General features: G+C 34.3%; 1 long non-coding RNA gene across 3 annotated transcripts in view; it reads right to left on the bottom strand.

Annotated features, from left to right (window-relative positions):
- The window catches only part of LOC122136975, a 66,176-nt gene extending 52,017 nt beyond the window's left edge, over nucleotides 1-14,159 (bottom strand). For all 3 annotated transcript variants that reach the window (XR_006154473.1, XR_006154474.1, XR_006154472.1), the window contains exons 1-2: nucleotides 13,888-14,159; nucleotides 13,150-13,223 (exon numbers count right to left, since the gene is read on the bottom strand). This is a non-coding gene — a long non-coding RNA (uncharacterized LOC122136975). The remainder of the gene's footprint in view (nucleotides 1-13,149; nucleotides 13,224-13,887) is intronic.
- Nucleotides 14,160-14,387: the final 228 nt, after the last annotated feature.

Below are 14,387 nucleotides of genomic sequence, written 5' to 3'. Positions count from 1 at the left end.
GCAAATTCATTTTAAATGCACAATAAGATTTAAAAACATAAAATTACACAAAAATATTATTTAAAAAAATTGCCATATTTTTTATTGTTCTTCTATCTAGATATTTAATTCTTCCTCACTCGTTCTGTTTGCTTCTTAATTCTAAATGTCCATTCTATTTGTGATGGCTTTTACATGGCTTGCAATATAAATAAAAAATACAAATAAAAAAACAGTAACCATCACCAAATGAATAATCCATAATCCATCACGTTCATTTTCTGGCACCTTAATAATAAATATATTATTTTCTTTCCTTTTTGCCACTACTTTTGATTTGGCAATGAAGTACTCTGAAATAAGTTACGACATCTGACATGTAGAGCTAACTGAACCATGCTAACCTGCAAAATCTTGACTCCTTGGACTGCAGAGGGTTGGTTAAACTCCACTTTAGCAGGTGGAGAAACACGAAGCATGTGTAATTGAGTAAGATTAACTACCTCCACCTAGGAGGTAAAACTGTATGTCTTTTCTCCTCCTCCTCCTCCTCTCTTCTCCCTGTTCTGTTGTCCCTCTAGTTTTGGTGAATGATTGAGGTGGAGAGGTTGGCTCAGAGGGAGCAGGGAGAAGTGCACTCTACATTCAGCCCCGATAAAAGAGCTTGTCAGGGGAAGTGCAAGTCCCGCGACTGAAGAGTCTGACCAGTTGATAGAAAGAGAAAGAGACAGAAAGAGCATGAGACAGCCTGACAGATGGACCATCAAGAGCCAAAGGCCTCCGTCAGGGCCTGTAGATGCCAATACTGTGAAAGAGGGGCGTAACTGCGTGTCCAACCCTACTAGCACGCTTTAAAGTGACCTTCAGACACCTGCTGCACCAAACGCATGCGCTCATGCATGTACAGACATTATATGCCCATTGAACTGTAAGCGGCCTGGACATCCTCAGCAGCAGCAGGAGGAGGAGGAGAGGCCGTTCACCACCCAAGGACGCACACACAAACAACCAGCCATCCATTAACGGCCCGATGCGGCCCTCCATGAGTCAGTGTCACCCAGGAAAGGACGAGCAGACCTCCGTCTAATTACACAGCAACACTCACACCATTACTCCTCATAACCCTCCCGTAGAGAGGCTGCTGGGACAGAGAGCATGATTGTGTGGTGAGAAAAAAAGTCTGAAAAATAATAGAGCAACTGCCATGACCTACAACTAATTTTAGTTTGGATATGTGTGTAAATTTAGGGCTGCTGATGAATATTTACAAAAGAAAAACGTGTACTAAATGTGTACTGACGGCGCACAGGTTGTTACAAATAAGCAGGAATTAAATAAATTACCATGCTTTGTGAACTTATTTTTACTAGTGTAAAAAGCATGTGTTAATTACAAAAATATTCATATTTATTGTAGTCAGTAGTTGTTGTAGTAGTAGTAGTAGTAGTAGTAATAACAATAATATTAATAATAATTATTATTATTCTTATTATTATTATTTTTTAAATTCTGGACAAATTGCTCACATGCAAAATCATTTTTAAACAAAAATAAATAAGCTTTTTCAAAAAATATTCTAGAATAAATGTATTGTTTTAAAAGTAATGTTTAAAATATGCAATAATTTAAAATAATTTAGTTTTCACATTTATTTAACTTCTTACAAGAAGCATGTGTATATAATAATCATAATAATAATAATAGCAGATCATATTTTGATATTTCCCATTTAATAATTTACAAATGGTTTATGGCAGAATATATTTTTTTTTTATAAATATTAGCTTTTAAAAAACAAATTACACATACATGCATATATTTATATTTACATTATATATATATATATTTAAACACACACACACACAAGGTTGCTACAGGTTTGTAATTATTTGAATTTATTATTTTGATAATTTTGATTAAGTTGTTTTTATTGTTGTTAATATTGTGTCATGTTTAATTTTTTTCTTATGTAATAATTCTCAACATAAATTGTTTTTTTCCAAAATTATAAACAAAAAATAAATTAGCCTTTAAAATAATGCACTAAATGCACCAATTTATTTTACAAAAATATCATCTTCATGTTTGTTTGCTTGTTTATTAAGACTTGCCATTTGATATTTCCAACTTGAGCTTCAATGATAATTAAATATGCTGGAAGCAATATAAATATTTGTATTTTTTGGAATACCCACATAAAGCACCCCTTACTACTTGACAGATATCACTGAAATATTTGTTGTAGGAAATCCCACCTGTCTCTGTATACAGCCCAAACTCTGTAGACAGCCAAAAAAGAATCAATGAAAAGCTCTGCCCATCAATCATTTTGCACATTTGGTTGAAGAGAGCAGAATGAAACCATTCTAATATCTAAATGAATACTGTGACAATTAATTGCAGGTGTTAAATTTAACAGCACTGATTTCCATAAGCGTGTGTGCAAGAACCGAATTTTGGGACAAATTTGGCACCATGGGACGGCCGGTCCAAAGCACTTAAAAATAGTCAGGTAATGGGGCAAACGTCCATCACGCACACCTGCAACATGCCTCATCAGCTACAGACTAGAGGACAATTGGGGTTAAAATTCCAATTTGTTCCCACAGGCCTGTCAATCCCACTGTAAGATCATCAGTGACATCACTGGCTCCTACATCAGCACATGTACCAGGCAACCATCTGGCATTATGGGCAGAGGCTGGCTCTGGAGTTTGTAAGCAGGGAAGGTTGAGTGTTTTTCCAGTGACAGGCTCTGTGTCTGTGGCGTGTCCACTTGAGAACAGCATGGCAACATAACTATGGTGCCCATTTTGAGAAGTGTGATAGCGGCTAGCCATCAGAGAGAGAGGAGTGGATGAGATGCAATCAGATGCCATCTGTAGAAATAGGGTAGATGTGAGCAAGAACAAGAGAGACAAAGAACCGGAGAGAAGCAAGGTAACACACACAGAACAGGCTGGAGAGAGCAGTGACCGCTGGGATTGGTCAGCTAAACCCCCATGGCTAAATAATCATCTACTTCTATTCACCTCAGGGGTATTTCATCTGGGCAATGACTTTCCATGAAATGTATTCATGTGATGGCAAAGCGATCAGCATCATTATTCCAGTCTTCAGTGTCACATGATCCTTCAGAAATCATTCTAATATGCTGATTTAGAGCTCAAAAACATTGACCAATGTTGAAAAACAGTCAGTTCTCAATATTTTTGTGGCTTTGATGTTACATTTTTAGGATACTTTGAACAAAGGATGCATTTATTTAAAAAATAAATTATTCATAATTATACATGTATTCACTATCGTTCTGATTATTTTAGTGTTTTTCATTAATAATAATAATAATAATAATAATAATAATAATTAATTCATTAACACTAAAAAAATCTTAAAAATCAGGTGTGGATTAGAAAATAGAATAAAATATATTTAAATAAAATAAAATAGACAAAAAGTGTTTACTATCATTTTATAATTATTTTTACTGTTTTTGTTATTGCTTAGTATTAATTATATAATTAATTTATTAATATTAAAAAAAATCTTAAATAATAAATGTGGATTATATTTAAAATAATAATGAATATTAAAATATACAAAAAACTACGTATTTAACTTATGTAGTATAAAAATATGACAGTGCAAATATATATAATATATATATATCTATAAATTGTAATATTATATATATATATATATATATACATACACACACACAACCATTTAACACACTTGCACAACCATTTAACATACTTTCAAGTATTTAGACTCAACAGGACTTCCGGTTAAAACTAATTTATATATAAAATGATAATAGTTATAAATTTGTGCTTATTATTATTATAGATTATGTTTATATTTTAATTTAATAATTCTGAACATTAAATAACTATTAAACAAGAAAAATCTAAATATGATCTTTATTATTGTTGTTGTATACACTTGCTTTAACACTTGTAAGAACTGTCATAAGGTTTTGATTTTATATTTTTATTTTAATAATATATTTATACATTTTTAATGAGGATTATTTTGAAAATCAGTCTGTAAACATTTTTTTTTTTATGCTTTTTACTACATTTAGGAACATGAATGCAATCATTAATAATGTAAATGCAGCATTAATTTATACATAATTTACATTGGCCATTAGCCATATTTTCACTACAATGGCACTGAACCAACACACAGAAATGAGAAAGAAATCACTGGAAAATGCATCAATAATGCAAACGATTATCAGATACACATGATGGACTGTCATGATGATAAAGTTCAAAACAGCCCTTCTACATTATTCATTTCCACAGAATCAAATCTACATCTCAGCCACCTCTGATACTAGCAGATGGGGAGTACTGAAGCCTACATGTATTATACAGTACATAGAGCCACCTGAAGCCCAGTTTCATCAGTGCAGATGCCAGAGAATCAAACTCTCTCATTCACTCACTCTGTCCTCCGAGTGACTGTAATTGGCCATCTAAGGAGTTATTCTTTTTCCAAGGCACCAATAATGAACTTTACAGGCTACTCTTAACCTATAACCCATCTCTCATCCCTAAAGAAAAGAGCATCATGACATCGAGCCCATAAACAGACCATCAGAGCGATGAGACGAGACACCGAGAGAGAGGGTGACTGAGAATGACATGTTTCTAATGTGATGCCAGTTGAGATTGGATTCTTAATTAGGCCAATTACGGGCCGCTGGAGGGGGAGAGCGCTGCGGTTTGGGACCGGGAGGTGGCGAGACCCTCACCTGATTAAATAGAGAAATGACTGAAGAATTACAGCAATTTACTCAGCCGAGGCACAACCTGAGCAAGACGCTGGAGTAATTAACAATTACTGCACATTCACTGCTTAGCACAGAAGTTAATTAAACATGCTATTCTACTCAAGAAGAAGTGACTGGTGATTCAGAGGGACCAACAGATACTTTACTCTGACCCTGCATCTGAGGCCAGCATGCATGAGATTAGAAACTACAAAAAGCAGTGACAGATGTGCACAGTCCGAAAAAAAAAAAAAAAAAATTTCTAAAACACTAGATGCACAAAACCAGTGGTTTTCAATCTTTTAGATGCTGCAAACAGAGGATAGTCTATTTTTTAAATTTATTAATTTCATTTTTTTATTATTTCTATTATTTTAAATGTTTTATTTGAATCGATTAAGTCATATTTTAGCTACTGCATTAGTAATACTTTTTTCTATTTACTGAAGTGCCGTTAGATTATTTATATCTGTCAGTTGTTTTGTTTAAACAGTTTTACTCCGGTTTTAACTTGTGATACATTGTTACTTTTTCTATATCTAACCGTAGTACTGTTAATTTTACTTCAACTGATTTTAGATTTACTAATTTAAATGTTTACTTTAACTCAGCTTTAGTTTCTATTGTTACATTAATATATTTTCTATTCACTGTAGTACTGTTAGATTATTTTTTCAGAAGTTTTGAAAATATATTTAAAATATTTTATTTTACTCAATTTCTATTACATTGTTACTTTTGTCCCATTAACTATAGCTCTGTTAGATTTTTATTTCAGTTATTATTAATTACATATTTATTAATTCAAATATTTTATTTTAATCAACCTTTTATTTTATTGTGGTTACATTTATACTTTTATATTCAGTGTAATAGATTATTTATTTATATAATTTTTTTATTTTAATTATTTTTAGCAGTTAATTTTGTTACATTACTTTTTAATGCTTTAATTTGTAGTACTGTTAACTTTCATTAATTTATTATTTATATTTTAAATCTCAGTTAGTCAGATAATTAGCTTTTAGTATATAGTTTTTTTCTATTCACTAAAATAATTGCATATAAATATATATACACACACACACACATATACACACACACACACACACAACACACACACATATAGTTATATATATATATATATATATATATACACATGCATATATACACACACACACAGATATATAATACAATGTGTATGTGTGTGTGTGTGTGTGTGTCATATATATGTATGTGTGTGTGTGTGTGTGTGTCATATATATCAAATATATTTCGAATATGATTTTTTTTTTTTTTTTTTTTTTTTTTTAATTTTTTATTTTTTTTATTTTTTATGTTTATTTATTTTTTATATTTAGAATACAAACACACATTTGTCTGTGCCTCAAAGTGCATGGTAGACTAATATAGTTCCTCTGTCAGTTCTATGAGAAAAGAAAGGGGTTTTATTTCCCAGTTCAGCAGACTAGGTGTTTGTATATGGTTATGAGGCTGTGGCTGGCGCTCCAGTCATTTGAATAATGCATAAAGGTAGTTTATGCATAAAGGACAAACACTTTGTGGTGCTGTGCAGCGGCCGAGAAGCCTCACGGGGACAAAAAATAGTGAAGACTCATCTAACACTTATGGTAGGGCTGGGAAATATATTGAATATGCACAGAACCTTAGCAATGAATCTGCAGGTGTTATAAAATGTAGCATTACTGTAAATATTGTAAAGATTTCAGTGTGCTTTGGGCAGACTAATACGGTTTGTAAATAGCGTGTCATTATGGCCGGAATGGTAATGTTTGTGTTTAGAGTGTCATTTTGGACGTTTGTGTTTAAAACGATGAATCAATCATTCATTTTCATTGTCACTCAAATGTTCACGGAGGGAATTTTTTTTTATTATATTAAAAAGCTTGGAAATCAGTTTGCTACAATAATAAAAGCATTTTATGACCTGGTTATTGTAACTCCATTTTTACAAATTAGTTCTTGCATTAGCGTTCACGAACAGAATTATTTGTTGTTTACGTTTGTTCAATGTCCTGCTTCTCGTCAAAAATAATTACAAAAGTCTACAAGCACTATATAAGGCCACTATTTTACTACAGAAATCTTACAGCAAAGATAGATTCTTCATTTATGTTATGATCTCTGTAAAATATAGGGGAAATCACACCTGGGGCCTGTTTCATGAAACAAGTTTACCAAACAAGCCAGGTTTATTTCATTTAGCCTGACTTATTGTCAGTTGATTTGGTTCAAAATAAGTCAGACTAACTGAAATAAGCCTTGTTTTATGGAACAGGCCCCTGTATCATGAAATAAGCCACAAACGAATCCAGTAATAAACAAACAACATCCATTTGGACTGTTAGTGCATAGTGTTCACATTTGGAGAAATACTGATGCATTGATGTTTAGTTTACACTTATTTAAAGGTATTTACATGTTAAGTTTCCAATCAATTATGCTGTCATATCAGCATTCAAAATTACAATATTATACGTGAAGGCCAGAGTGTGCTGTGATTAAATAAACAACCAGAGATATGACATCTCAAGCAGCCATTTCCATATATGGACAGAACCATGTTTATAATTATTAGAAACATTATGACAGATGAAACATGAAGATAATAAATATGGCAGCAAAAATATTATGCCTTGCATAGAGCTCACATATAGGCCTAGATAAAATAGAAATCACTAGGTGCTATGCTTCTTTTCATACTACATTTGTGAGATCATATGAAGAGAATACACAAAAATAGAAAAAGTTAATGTTATCTGTCATTCTTTAGCACGTATACCAAGTTAACATGCTATATGGCTGTGACATGCACATGTTGCTCTGTTATTGTATTTTATGATGGATTTTTATTTATTTTTTTGGTAAGAAAGATGTTGTTATTACAGATGTGTGATTGTTGTATATCCATAAGATGTCTGTCATCACATGAATGTAACAGACAGGTAAGGACAGGTGTCAAATGTGGAGAATAATAACAAAATAATATTTATAGCTCCACCAGCAATAGGTGGGAAATGTTTGCAATGTGCAGACAGACACATGAATGAGGAGGTTTGCAGCATATCAGGCATGAGACAAAAGAGTGAATGAGAGTGGAGAAAGTAAGTTTTTAATTTATTATTTGTAGCTTAGTGAAAAGAAATCAACATGACGAAGGAAATTATGCTTCATCGGTGAGCTATAAACTAAAGGCTTTTGGCTATTTTTAAAAGGTACAAGTCCTTCATTATAGCCCGCCTCTATGTCAAGTTTCTCCATCAACAGAGAAAATAAAACTGCATTTGTCAAGCCATTTTATTGCATGCATGCACAGACACAAATACAAGCACAGAATGGCCCTCACATTTTATGTTGCATGCATTACGACAATTCCAAGTATGAATAGATGAATGGGACACCATTGAGATGTACTGTATGGCACAAAAAGAAAAATACACACGCAGTCTTGCCTACACTACTGGCCCACTTCCCTCAAGGTTTCTACTTTTGTCCAGAACAACTGGGTTAGCAGATAAAAGAGACCGAACAGTATAGCGAGGAGTGAGAGAGAGACAGTTGAGACGTCGACAGATGTTAATGCTTAGCAGAAAAGAAAGTTTATTGAGAACAAACATTTTCATGTTTTTGTTTAATTTGAGATTTCTTTCTGCAGAAAAGTGTGAAATCGACTCATGCATTTCAACTCCGAGATGTGAACGCCTCAAAGCGAGTGTCACTGATCTTATAAAAAAAAAACAATAAGAATAGAAGACAAAAAATAAGAAAAAGAAAAAAAGATGATGCTTGGATCCTCTGGTCTGTTAATGGGTTGGAGCGATACGTCATTCCTCCTGGATTAGAATTCCGGCTCTTATAAATAGGAGGAGTATTTTTATCTCTTGGTCTTCTCCTCCACCTCCCCTTTCCTTCCTACTCTGAATAGTATTAATTGCAAATCATCCGTTCAGCCTAATAATACACATAATAAAAGCAACAAATGCAAGAGCGTGAATGCCATCAGAAGCCATTTATGGTTTTGATGAGGGCTCTGCAATCTCATAGCTCACGGAGTTTAGAAAAAAAAAAAAAACAGGTCTTGAAATCAAGTCAAGATGATCAGAGAGGGCAAAATGAGAGCAGAGAGATGGTTAGTGTGCTGGCTGCGGTGGTCTATTTAGCTGCTGCCCAGATGGTCAGAGGGAGGAAAAAAACAAAGCGTTAAATCACCATCGCAAACCTGCATCATGAAAACGTGCTATCAGAAATATTTATGGCTAATTTTAAGACCTTTTTATCCTCAAACCTTTCATGTGACTCAGTGAATCTATCAACTAATCTAAGGTGACGTGATCTTGTTGGAGAGGGAGGTTGGCAGTTCTTTGTTGGCATCTATGGTTCAATGAAGAAGCTTTAAAGTGATAGTTCACCCAAAAATTACCATTCTGTCATCATTGTTTATTCCCCTTCAAGTTGTTCCAAACCTGTATGAATATCTTTCTTCTGATGAACATAAAAGAAGATATTTTGAAGATTGTTGCATGGTGACAAAACGGTTTTTGGCCCTTATTGACTTCCATAGTATTATTATTATTATTATTATTATTATTTGTTTTCCCCATACTATGAAATTCAGTGGGGACCAGTTACTCACATTTGTCAAAATCTCTTATCATACAGGTTTGGAACAATTTGAGGCTGAGTAAATGACATTTTTTTATGACAATTTTTTATTTTTGGGTGAACTATTCCTTGAAAGACCCATTCACACAAATGACAATAACTATAACAATAATGATCAAGACTAAATGTAATAGAATAGCAGAGTCCACACCTAAACTATAATGATATCAGCACAGAGAAATAATACAACTGGAATCACTTTCAGAACAATTTTTCCACCAGCTAATGAACGCTAAAAACATTGACAGCCAATCATAATCCATCCTGCTTTAAAGAGCACAATCACACATAACGCAGCAGACAACATAAATGCACTATAAGCTAATAATAATCAGAATGTTATAATGTGTTGGTACGGATGCTAATATAGTTATCGTTATAGTTCTTCGTGTGGATGGGCCTCAACACGTCAAACTCTCTAACCATTTGTGGAACAGCTTCTGTTTTCTGTCTCAATAAGATCAATCTGATAAATATTACTGGTATAACAGCATTCATATGATTTTCACGTTCAAGTAACCCATCTGTTGTTCACATAGTGCCTGCTGCCCCCAAGTGGACAGATGACTCACACATACACTCATTTACTAAAACGAGATATTCCATAAATACATATGCGTGCATTGTGTGCACATATATAAGGTCCGCTATCTGTGTGCCCAGAAACACATTTACACACACAGAGCTTAATACACTGGCATGCTGTATCACAGCACCTTAATAATTTACCCCTCCTCCTGCTGCTGCCACAGAATTGCATTGCTCCCAGAGTATCAATTGAAACTCCTATTCATGATTCATGAGGGAAAAAATTGAAGACAGTGTATTTTTCCATTAGCATGGATTAGGCTGGATGTGACTCCAGCCGAGGTTTTAGCATGCTGCGGGTTCAACAGCACAGACCGTGAACATCACATGTATGTATTTTCATACATAGAATGAACCATGGCTGCATGACACATATGAATTAATCAGTGTTGCCGAAGGGTGTTTATCCTTGGAAGTGTGCTCGCTTTCAAATTTAGACGTGTGTTTAGCTGTAAGTGAAAAAGCAGGTGATGGAAATTTCCCATCATGCCCGCAATCTGTCCTCTCCCCCAGTAAACTCAGCAGATTGCATTTTCTGATAAGACAACCAACCCTCTCCATTAAACAGCGTTGCCATGACGCCTGAGGAATAGTGAGGAAACACTCCAGCATCCACCTCGACACCTACCATTACCATAAGTATCACTGTCTTACAGCACATGAGGACTGAAAGATTCCTACTGTTAATGGTTCCTGAAATCCATCATGGTGCTTTCTGCTATTATGAACACTGTGTGTAATTATGTTGGCTTGACAAATACTCAGGGTCAGTGGGGTTTCTAAAAGTGCTATGTCTGTCCTAACCAATCAAACTTACACTTTTCCAGAAGCATATGGTTAAAAAAAAAAAAACAACAACAAACTATTTAAATGTCCTGATTAAATGTTATAGTGGAGAATTTAAGCAACATCCAGAATGTTCATAAACTGAAACGCCAACTGTCCAGTTGTAAACGCTTTTAAACAAAGCATCTTAAAACAGAAGCTGTCTCTCATTTCAAAGGCTGCGGCCGACAAATTAAATGCAGCAAATTAGCTCAGATCCTCAAATTTGATTGGCTGAGAAACAAGTGCAGAGTCGTAACGATCCAAAAGCGCAGACTTTTTACTGTTTTCATATCACTCCGCTTGTTTGCGTTTGCACATTTTTGTATTACTAGAGAGGTTTTTCAATGACTCAGTTGGCAACCAGTAAATGTCTGTATGAGTGAGTCAGTGAATCATTCACTCAAGCGATTTGTTCATAAAGAATTCATTCTGAAACCAAACAAGTGACTGGCTTCATCTGAAAATCCAAAAAGTAGGCACTTCTGAATAACAAATTATTTGTTGACTGTTCAAAAGTATGTTCTATAGTTTAAATTTTATTCATATGTATTTCAGAAAGAGTACGTCATCCATAGACTTACAGAGTTACTGTTGAATGAATGAATACTGTGAATTCTGACATACTACTCCATGCACATATTGTTTTTCACCTACTATATAGTAGGAAAGTATGCAACTTCGGATGTGGTCACTGTCTTTATAAGTGAGTCATTGAATCATTCACTCAACCTGATAAGTGACTGATTTTTTTTATCAATTTTCACAGGCACAACGCGGTATTTTTAATAGGAATCACCACAATCAGTAATTTCGAGTGAGGATGAAAATTTTTCCATGTAGATCTTGTATTGGGTTCAGTTGATCGTGCAAATTTGCTATATAGACCATCAGACAGCTGGTTGATTTGAAATTGACTTCTGTATGACCTTTATTTCATACATACCTATGCTACTGATAATAGACAAAGAAAATTTTTAGCTTAACTTTAGCTAATCTGAGACACATCTTTACTAAATGTTAACTTATCGCTTATTGATCTGTTTTATAAAAGAAATACCACATTTGCCATTTTTCTCTTTTCAAATTTAAAATGACTCCTAAAATCTGTCAACCTTTAAAACACATAACAGGAACGGCGTTTGTTCTTGTTGACTCTCCTCAGTTTGCGTCACAATCCACAGGAGATTAAGCCCACTTAATCAAACACTGTCAAAGGAAGGACGGTACGCTCCGCTATACCTCCATATACCTCCATCCACAGGTGCAAGGTCATTTACATTGCTAAGCGATTGTCCCACACACACACAACCAGCCGTTTAAATTCTCTCTCTCTCTCCATACCTTTAAATGGCTTTTCCCCCTTTCCTGTCCTTTTTTTCCTCTATAACGAGAAATCCGTTTGAATGACTCCACTGCGACTCGGTGTTAGAAATATGCAGCTTTAATTCTGAGCCCCAGAGCCTTTATTGCCATTTACATCCTCATTACAAATGACCAGGAATCCATTAGGTTCCTGTCATCCCCTGTATCTCATTAAGATGGGCTCTATGTAGCCCCCTCCTGAAGGCCCAGCCCAGGGACAGAAAGAATTAGAGATCAAGCACCTTTCAGGAGGATGTTCACATACTGATGAGGTGACAGGGTGCAGCCACTAGGCATCTCTCTATCTTTATTTGCAGAAAGAGAGTTCTTGGGATATATGGATAGTGCAGTGGCCGAGAGCATATGGTAAAACGAATATGAAGGGATCAGGTTGACCTGTGGGCCTACAGGGGCCAGCAACTTAAGTCAGTCTTTAACTCCCATAATGCACATTGAATATCACGCATGCATTCATAGATAACCTATTTAATTCAGCCTATTTGAACTCTTGCCTCTACAGAGAGTAGTCATACTGAAATTATAACTATAGAGAGTAAAGGGCCTTCCGCAAGGATGACATCTAATAGAATAACTAAATCTGGCGAGAACCGCGAAGTGAACATATCTTTGAAACCTAGCTCTTTCAGATTTTTTATTTTATTTTTTATTATTACCTTATTTTTTTGGATGAGCAATTAAGACAGCCAATCAAAATCCACCTGGATTTACATAACTGCAGTGAACGTTGTCATCGGATTGACATTTGTATGAAACAAGAGAACGACGACCTGTGATGCGAGAAATATGAAAGGTAAGATCTTTAGGAAAAATATTAGGAAACACCTGGCCACAGGATACCAAGAATGGCCAATCAGAATCAAGTTTTCTAGAAAGTGCCGTGGTTAAAGAGCAGCAATAGATCTTACTCAACCAGTGTGTCCAAAGAAGCAGATGATGGTTCTGCGAGCCTCTTCATCATCACTGCATCTGATTCCTGCACCTGCAAAATGGTCATCGATCACTATGAAAGCCCAAACCGACCAACGTGGAACTCTATAAAACTGAAGTGACCGAAATATTCCAGCTTTTCTCATATTTATTAGGACTCACACATGATGATAGATGAGCAGAATATCTGACAAAAACCGCATACTTTTAACAAAAGCAGAATATTGATGTCTGTAGCAAAATAGCACGCTTGTCTGAACTGATTGGATTCATATAACTGAGAATATTACACACATTACGTGGCTAGATAAGAATCAGGAAAACACAAAGTTTTCATTCTGCTCATTAAACTGGAAGGAAAAGAACTTGATAGTTTGAGCATTTCACATTTTGAAAATATAAGATTTTTATTGTGTTTGAGTATTTATTATTTGAGTGTAGAGTATTTATCAATCTAATCTCAGTTGGAAAACCATTCCAGTTTTATTTACCTTTTTTTAAAGGAATTTTCCTTCCGACATGTTTAATATGGTTCACCCTAACATTAGTTATGGTGCTAATGATCTCTTTCTCTCTCTCAAGATGGGCTATGTGATACACTTGATAACTAAAAATACTTTTGCTTATTTAAAATGACTTTCATTGATCTATCTGGGGTAATTTGGAGAAATACTGCTATTTTAAATCGCAATCAATAGTCTAATTCAAACACTGACCTGAAGGACCTTTTCTCCTGTCCTGGCCAGCTTCCATTGATTGAGCTTGTAACTTACACCTCATTAACTACACCTGGCATTCACTAGTGAGAGGGCGCCCTCTAGTGGTTGCAAATGCAACAAACAAATGGCAGACGAGTAAAACATGCATAAATATTCCCATGCTTTTACATTTGTCGTGTTGGATGGCTAAAATAATAATAATAATTATTATTATTGTTATTATGTATTTATGAAAAATGTTGATATGATATAAAAGTTACATTAATGAAAAAAAAAATTGGTTAGGTCTAATATATATATATATATATATATATATATATATATATATATATATATATATATATATATATATATATAGGGTTGGTTCCTTAATATAAGGAACAACAATGCATTTCCTCATGCTTATAAAAATTCTTAATATCTTTTTTATTTTATATTTTGAACTATTTATTTTAGAGGGACACTGTAACATTCTATCCATGGATCACAGATTAAAA

This window comes from Cyprinus carpio, chromosome B4 (genome assembly GCF_018340385.1).
Source record: "Cyprinus carpio isolate SPL01 chromosome B4, ASM1834038v1, whole genome shotgun sequence".
NCBI lineage: Eukaryota > Metazoa > Chordata > Actinopteri > Cypriniformes > Cyprinidae > Cyprinus > Cyprinus carpio.
This window is presented reverse-complemented; position numbering and strand designations above follow the sequence as displayed.